The sequence below is a fragment of the Genypterus blacodes genome, unplaced genomic scaffold (assembly GCF_046128005.1).
Source record: "Genypterus blacodes isolate CSIRO-AG114 ecotype Tasmania unplaced genomic scaffold, CSIRO-AGI_Gbla_v1 ptg000341l_1, whole genome shotgun sequence".
NCBI lineage: Eukaryota > Metazoa > Chordata > Actinopteri > Ophidiiformes > Ophidiidae > Genypterus > Genypterus blacodes.
Window position 1 is genome coordinate 108,545 of NW_027467126.1, and position 6,516 is coordinate 115,060.

The 6,516-nt window shown below is 51.4% G+C and overlaps 1 pseudogene; it reads right to left on the reverse strand.

Moving 5' to 3' along the window:
* Nucleotides 1-1,393: 1,393 nt before the first annotated feature.
* On the reverse strand, nt 1,394-6,513 carry LOC142988672 (stromal interaction molecule 1-like; annotated as a pseudogene).
* Nucleotides 6,514-6,516: the final 3 nt, after the last annotated feature.

The following is a 6,516-nucleotide window of genomic DNA, read 5'->3' on the forward strand; positions in this document are numbered from 1 at the left end:
GAGCGAGAGAGAGAGACAGAGAGAGAGAGAGAGGGGGGGGGGGGGGGGGGGGGCGCAGGGCGGGTCAGCTCATGTTCACTCAGTGTCACAAAATGACTCAGTGTTTGTTTGTCTCTGTGCTTCAGTTTGATTGATTGAAGGTGATTTCAGTTTAGATCTTCACATCAGATCAATCTGGAGTCTGTGAGCTTCTGTTACTTTAGGACTCAACCCTAACCCTAACTCTCACTCATAGGGCCTACAGGTCCACAAATAAAGTCCCCTGTCCCTCAGCCTCCCTCTGTTAAAGCCACGCACCACAGACTGGACTACACTTCAGGACCTTCAGCCCATTGAGGTCTAAACTGTTGGTGCTTCTCTTCAGGTCTGAAGCTCTTTGAGTAGAGCCTGATGGACCCATGCATAAAGCTCCTCTTCATGAAGATAGGAGACCTTTGACCCTGAGCCCTCTGTATGTTGTGTGAAGCCTCAGATGCCACCATGCTGCAGACTGGTCCAGGTCTCAGGGGCCCCAGATGGATCAGAGCTCACTTTGTGTCTGTGAGCTGAAGAGCCTGAAGAGAAAAGGAGAAGCGAGAGAAGACCTCGCCTCCACTTCCTCCTGCAGACCAACAAGCAGCTGCAGTGTGTCAAAACATCCTGTGGCAACTGCTCATGACTGTAACACTTAACATCCTTTACAAAGGGTTGAATGATAAGTTCTGAGCCCTGCCTTATCCAAGTGTCCTAAGTGATCTTACTGTGATGAGTCTGTGGAGGCTCAAACTCTCACAGGAAATATGGAATCCAAATTGAGAAGAATCAAACAGAATGTTTTAAAAACTAGATTCTTTGGAATAAGAGGAATGAAACATCGCCGCCTAGAGGCCATTTGTGCCGCCTCACGCCTGATGCTTCTGTTTGCAGACATTACAAAGCTTCCACTACAGATCTGAAATCAAAAGAACAAAAAGGTCAATCTTTATGTGTGTGGAACATTCTGACTGAACTTGACTTTGCCTGCAGCTTTGGTTTAGTTTTCAGGTTGGGACTCTTCATGTTGATCAACAGCTCAGCTTCCTGTTCCTCTGCAGGTGAAAGCGACTGACAGTTGGTCTTCTGACCAATCAGCAGCGGCTGCTTCTCCTCAGTGCAGCAACACCGGACGTGGTTGGATGGGCGGAGCCAAGGAGACAGGAAGAGACCAAGGCGCTAGCAGGAGGAAACCTTATAAGGTGAAATCGATGTGAGCAGAAAGACGTTACGCAAGATGAAAGGATGACGCAGCCGCAGGAGACAAAGGGACTAAAGGGACTGAAGGGACATTTGACCTGAAAACCCAAAGACCTGTTTGGCTTTTACTGATGATTATTCATCAAAATGATTCTTTATTGAATCTTTTGCACAAGAAATAGGACGTTTACTGCACAATTACAATAATAATCTGGAATAAAACAATTATTAAATTAGAAAGCGTTTTGTTGTAATGTTCTTAGAACACCTCAGCCTCGTTCATACATTCAGTCTTTCCCTGAAAGCTCCAGGGAGGCTTCCTGCATGGGCTCACGCCTGAATGGGAGCAGGGATCCAAAACTGTACTTCAAGACTCCTGATCCTTCCCTCGCTTTGGTCCAGAGAGCTCTATTTGATCGTCCAAAAAAAAGCTTAATTGGGTTCATGGTTACATCTTCATCATCTTCATCTGAGGCCAAATGACCTCCAGCTAAATACCTCAGTCAGGACTAAGAGACACATTCTGAAATGAGGTGAGCAAGGGAGCAACATGACAGCCCTGCACACACTCAGGCTCAGTACTTATCAATCGACCCTCAGAGGTCTGCTGAGGCTTTCAGCTGCTCTAAACAGCCACCTTTGAAGACGGTACAATGTCCCAGCAGCTTACAGGACAGTGAATGCATCACCTTGGTAAATTTGATCTAAGCTCCGCCCACTCAGACAAACATGATTATTTTACTAAATCCATCTACACACACGTTTGTGAAGTCCAGTCGAGGAATTGTGACCTGGAAATGTGATGTTTTTTGAAAAGTTGTGTACATGTATGAACACTGATGCTAATGTTGATGTGTGGAAGTAGGAGGCTAGGAGTTTCCCTCTGCTTCCAGTCTTTGTGCTAAGCTAAGCTAAACACTGTGAGGAAGAGAAGGAAGCAAAACAGAGAAAGAATGAATAAAGGAGTTTTCTTTGTCATTCTTCTGTTTGAGAGAAAACACAGGAATCAGCTGATCTGAGATCAAACTTCTTATTGCAACATGACAGAGTGCCAACCAGCCAAACAGCTGTGTACACACACCTTCATATATGTATGTACAACCAATCAAACACTGTGAAAATAAATATAAAGCAGATCCAGACTGTCCAATCAGCTGGTCTGCTGAGCTAGCTTGTTGTGCTGTAGCCTGGCTAGCTTTCTGCAGGTCCACACTGTGTGTGCACATGAGGAACAAGACCAACTGACCTGCTCACACACACACACATACACATACACACAAACACACACATTATGGGGTTGAGTGGATGTTTGGTATGTAAAGGTCCTTTTATAAACATGTTCCCTCAGCTCCTGCTCTTGTTCTTCTCCTGGTGAAGGACTCTTCATCGTCCCCTCGGCTCTGGTGGCCCCCTGGGGACAAAACACACGGGTCAGGAGTGAGCATGTCAACACTGTGACGTCACATCTTAGTCTCATGAGAACATGTGGATGAACATGTGGATGAACATGTGGATGTGACCTCAGTTCCTTGTGTAAATGTGTAAGGAGCCTTTTGTACCTGATGGTGGCGTCACATTTAGTGACGTCCCTGCTTCTTCTTGAAGATCTTATGAAAAGGGCGTCTCTTCCGACCGCCGCCCGACTCGTTCTCATCGCCCGGGAAGCCGTCCTCCTCCTCCGCAGGCTTCGGCCCGGCAGGGAGCTGGATGCCGATGCCCCGCCCGCTCCCTGAGGAGCTAGAGGAGGTGGAGAGGGAGGGCTGGGTGGCGGTGGGGCAGAGCGAGCGGGTGGAGCAGGAGGCGACGAGGGCGGCGGCAGAGCTTCCCCGCAGCTCACCCAGGCTGGAACACTTCTCCAGGCCGCCACGCTGCAGGGGGTGGAGCCTGGAGGACTGGAGGAGGGGCTTGGAGCTGCCTTGTGATTGGTCATGAGACAGTGGGAGGGCGGAGTCAGAGTCGGAGCGGTTTATGATGTCCCTGAAAGACAGAGAGGAGAGTAAGGATCCTAGTCTGGTTTGAGACTTCACAGCAGCGGAGAACTTGAGTGCAGGTCCAGTGTGGCCTGAAGGTGGCGTCAGAGTCATGATGTCACTGAGTCATGATGTCACTGAGTCATGATGTCACAGAGTCATGATGTCACAGAGTCATGATGTCACAGAGTCATGATGTCACTGAGCTCATGCACACGTTAGGATCAGAACCACAGAACAATGATGGAGCAGAAGAAGATACCCAAAGCTTCCAGAGCGACAGCGCTGCCTCCTGACCAGCACAGCGCCACCAGCAGGCGGGAGGACAGACGCCACCTCCACAGAGTGGGAGTAGGAGGAGCGATAGAGCAGAGCTGTGGCCTCGGAGCAAGAAGAGGAAGAGGAGGGGTGAGGAGGAGCGCAGAGAGAGGGGGCGGGGCCAATGGAGGGATGAGACAGGGAGCACAAGAGAGAGGAGGGGGGGGGCACAGGGAGGAACTCCAGCTGGCCGATGGAACGGCTGCGGCTCTGTCGGGCACGACCGCTCGGCGGGCGGGACGACGGCAGCCGGTCACCCCCTTCAACCAACCTCTGAGTGCTGAGCACCAGACCGGGGTCTCCTGCCCTCTGTCGCAGGGCCGTCAGGCTCGGGGCTGCAGGAGAGGAAGGGGGGCCGGTTAGTCCACGTGACAACATGAGGCATGGTAGACGGTGCATTCAGGTGATCATCAGACAGTGGGATAAAGAGCTGATGAATGATCCAACATCTCTTCTTCTTCTTATCTTTATTCTAGTTCAGGATCAGCAGGAGCGCTGCTGTTGTGAATGAAGGAGGGGCCAACCTGAGTGTTTCCATGGTGATTGGCTGTCTGCGATGCACTCAGGGGCCAGAGGTCACTCACTCGCCGATCCATCTGCCACGCTGCATCTGGACAGAGAGAGGAATGATGAGGAGCTGGGAGGAAGAGGAAGATGTGTTCTCTGACAGACAGACAGAGAGAGGAAACAACAGAAGTGTGTGTCCTCACACTGCAGGGTCCCTGGGGAGAGGATGTCCTCATCCATGTCATCCAGATCGTCAGAGAGGAGGAGGCGCTGTGGGGTCGGAGGTCGCAGGCCCAAGAAGGCCGGGTCTAGATTGAGGGCCGAGGCCAGAGCGCCCAGGCCGGGGTTGTTGACCAGACAGAAGCCGGTCAGAGCCTCGATCTGCTGCCAGCGGTGGAGCTTCTCCCTCAGAGCCGCCGTCACCTCGCCCAGAGCCTGTCTGAGGACGCACACACACACACAAAGCCTCAGGACCGAGGGACTGAACACATGCAGAGCCACAGGAGGCGGAGAACACAGATGTGAGGAGGTGTGAGCCTCATTACGTCATCACACAGCTCACTGAGTGAATCCAGGAGATACACTGAGCTTTTATTGTGGAGGGCAGAAGAAACATCAGCATGGATCCATGAGGGTCCATCAGAGATCAGAGACCTACAGAGCTGAAGAGGAGGAGAACATCTACACACACTCACCACATCTCACGTCCTGAATCTGGAACTCAAACATGGAGTTTTTGTCTTTGAACCTTTTGTTCCTGTGTGAGGATTCTCTACTCATGAAGGGTCAAAGGTCACTCACTTGGCAGAGAGGATCTTGTGGTCGACGTCGTCCAGTGAGGAGCTGTGGGCCACATGGAACGTCCCAAACAGAGAACTCCTCTTCTTCTTGATCTTCTCTGCCTGAGAGACAACAGACAAGTTACCATCATCACGTCATCTTCATCATCCTCACCCGTGTGTGTGTGTGTGTGTGTGCATGCCTCACCCCCTCTCTGGCCTGCAGCAGTTGTCTCTCAGCGTTCTGTTTCTTGATGTTGTAATATTGGACCTCGACCTCGTGTGTGAGCTGCAGCCATCTCTGCAGACCATCAGGTGCAGCATAGTGAACCTGAGACTCCAGCTCCTTCTCCGCCTTCTTCAGACCCATGCGCACCTGACACACACACACACAGGTCAGTCCCTTACCAAACAGGAAGTAGAGGCTGACGGTCTTGACCCTCCTACCTGCTCCAGCTCCTCCTCAGCATATTTCTGCCGGCTCCTCTGGTTCTCCGTTCCTTCTCGCAGCTCTCTGAGCCGCTGAGCCTCCTGCTTGGCTGAGGTGATCTCGCTCCTGAGCTCCTCCTCCACCTTCACCTTCTCCACCTGAACACAGCGCTGCTCCTCCTGAGCTTTCTGGAGCCTGAGCGGACAAACACACACTCCTCAGTCTCATTTTGATTTGTGCAGAGACCAACCAACCAAAGAGAAACAGATAGAGAAGAAGCTTCATCTGAGCCTGAGCCTGAGCCTGGTCCTGGTCCTGGTCCTGCTCTGACCCATGACAACTGAGCCAGCAGGGGGCGCTGTAAGGCTGAGGAGCGCTACAGTGAAACACGCAGGAATGTGTGTGTGTGTGTGTGCAAGTAAGAGAGACAGTCAAGTGCTATTTTCAGGGTAAAACACTGCTCACACACACACACACACACACACACACACACACACACACACACACAGTGATCAGTTGCATCATCGAGTTTCCTCTCTTTAATCCCATAGCGCTGTGTGTGTGTGTGTGTGTGTGTGTGTGTGTGTGTGTGTGTGTGTGTGTGTGTGTGTTTCCTGTCACTTTCTCCAGTCCAGCTGCTGACAGAAAACCTTGTTAGTTCAAGCTCCGCCCCCCTTTAGAGGCCGCTGACATTCAAACCGACCAATCAGAGGTTGGCTTTTGGAGCAAAGAAGAAAGAACAGAGAACATGTTTCAACACCAGCGTGTGTGTGTGTATGAAAGTGTATATGCAGTGTGTGCAGGTGTGTGTGTGTGTGTGTGTTTCAGACCGAGCTGTTCTTTGCCCATATAAGGAATTCAGACAGAAAGCTTGAGCTCAGAGTGTGAGAGCACACACACACCCACACACACACTTTTGGAGTATTCTTCTGTCCGGCACAGGAACCTTCCACATCAACATGCCTGTGTCCCTGTAGCGCCCCCTACAGCTCAGAGCCAGACCTGCAGTTGACCTTCAGGTCACAGTGAGGACCTGGAGCTCACTTGGCTCTGCTGACAGGTGGACTCACTTCTCCTGCAGGTCCATCAGACTCTCCTCTGCACTCTGCAGACCCTCCAGGTCCTTCATCATCTTCCTCAGGTGGTCCCTGGACTTACTGGTCTGGATGTAAGCAAACCAGCAACCACAAAGAGCCATCAGCACAGAAAGAGCCAGAAGCACATCCTTCAACCAGGTCTGCCTGGCTGCTGAGACAGAGAGAGAGAGAGAGAGACAGAGAGAGAGAGAGAGAGACACAGA